The following is a 1829-nucleotide window of genomic DNA, read 5'->3' on the forward strand; positions in this document are numbered from 1 at the left end:
CTCTAGCCCGGGCAAAAGAGTGAGACTCTGTCTCAAAAAAAAAAAAAAAAAATGTATCCAGAGTCACCCAAATAGAAAAACAGAGGAGCCAAAACGAAATCCTAGATGTAAACTCTTTTCTAAGGTATCTTAGTGTTATTGGTGAGGGATTAATTGACCCTGGAGTATAGCACTTCCGCATAGCTAAAAATCGGCTCCAGTCCCAGGCTGCTGGTAGCTGTACTGCAAGAGCCAGCATGCTAAAGGAGAAGTGGTGCAAAGCACCAGAACTCGGAATACTGACAGATTGTGCGCATCCATCCTTCCTCTCTGTTTCCCCATACAGAGCGCCAGGTCTTCCTTGCAACATGGAAGGATATTCCCAATGAAAATGAACTTCAGTTTCAGATTAAGGAATGTCATTTAAATGCTGGTGAGTAATAACTCTAAATCTCATTTTCGTCTTAGTAAATCAAGTTAGATATTAGAAATTTTTATCTTATCTCTTTTTTCTATATCTACCATGTTTCTAGTGGTTATGTGGTAGATTATTACTTTGGGAAACTTCTGTTTAAAAACTTGGTGTTTTTTTGTTTTGTTTTGGTTTGGTTTTTTGAGACAGAACCTTGCTCTGTTGCCCCAGCTAGAGTACAATGGCATCATCATAGCTTACTGCAACCTCAAACTCCTGGGCTCAAATGATCCTCCTGCCTCAGCCTCTGGAGTAGCTGAGACTATAGGCACACTACCACGCCCGACTAATTTTTCTATGAGTTGTAGAGACAGGGTCTCGCTGTTGCTCAGGCTGGTCTCAAACTCCTGACCTCAAGCAATCCTCCCACCTCAGCCTCCCAAAGTGCTAGGATTACAGGTGTGAGCCACCATACCTGGCCAAAAACTTGGTATATTTTGATGTAGATACTATATTACTTAAAAGCTAACAGATTTAAGGAACAAACTAGAGTTGATCTATCTGCCCAGTTCTTCAGTAGTTGAAGATGTATTAGTCACATTACTTAAACATCCTAAGTGTCTGGGCTGGGTGCGGGGTCTCATGCCTATAATCCTAGCACTTTGGGAGACTGAGGTGGGAGGATCACTTGAGGCCAGGAGTTTGAGACCAGCCTTGGCAACATAGCAAGACTCTTTCTCTACAAAAAACTTTTAAAAATAGCCAGGCATGGTGGTACCGTCAGCAGTCTCAGGAGGCTGCCACAGAAGGATCACTTGAGGCCGTGAGTTCAAGACTGCAGTGAGCTGTGATCAGGCCACTGCACTCCAGCCAGGCAACAGAGCAAGACCCTGTCTCTTTAAAAAATAAATAAATAAATAAATCCTAAGTATCAAATAACTGAAGTGGCACTTGAGAATACACATTCTCCTAAAAAGTGAAAGGACCATTTCTTCTTTTAGATCAACCTTTGGTATGGGAGGGAGGGTGGCTTTCTTTCTGAGATTCTGTATTTAGAATCCTGTGTTTATAATTAAATAATGCATCATAGTGGATTAAAGCCTAGTTGATAATCTTTTTCTTTACCGCCCTGTGTCAGCTTTCTTATGGTGGTTCTAACCTCTTTAACCACTGTTTAAAAGCCTCAGACCCTTTTGTAGTTAATTTTATTACTATAATGGAATATAAAAGGGACATCCCAAGAGGAGAAACAATAGCAGCTATCAGTCCCTAGGGCTTTGGTTTCCCTGAAGTATTCCTCAGGAGTAGAAGCCCTAAGCTATTCAGTCCTGCCTTTTTTCTAGTCAGAGTCAATCTCTCCCCCTCTCCCCCTCTCCCCCTCTCTCCCTCTCTCCCTCTCTCCCTCTTTCTCCCCCTCCTTTCCCCTTCCTCACTCTCT

General features: G+C 42.4%; 1 protein-coding gene across 1 annotated transcript in view; it reads left to right on the top strand.

Annotated features, from left to right (window-relative positions):
• AP2B1 (adaptor-related protein complex 2, beta 1 subunit) overlaps nucleotides 1-1829 on the top strand; it is a 163949-nt gene that overhangs the window by 156816 nt on the left and 5304 nt on the right. The window lies entirely within an intron of this gene.

The sequence above is a fragment of the Propithecus coquereli genome, unplaced genomic scaffold (genome assembly GCF_000956105.1).
Source record: "Propithecus coquereli isolate 6110/MARCELLA unplaced genomic scaffold, Pcoq_1.0 Scaffold291, whole genome shotgun sequence".
Taxonomy (NCBI): Eukaryota; Metazoa; Chordata; class Mammalia; order Primates; family Indriidae; genus Propithecus; species Propithecus coquereli.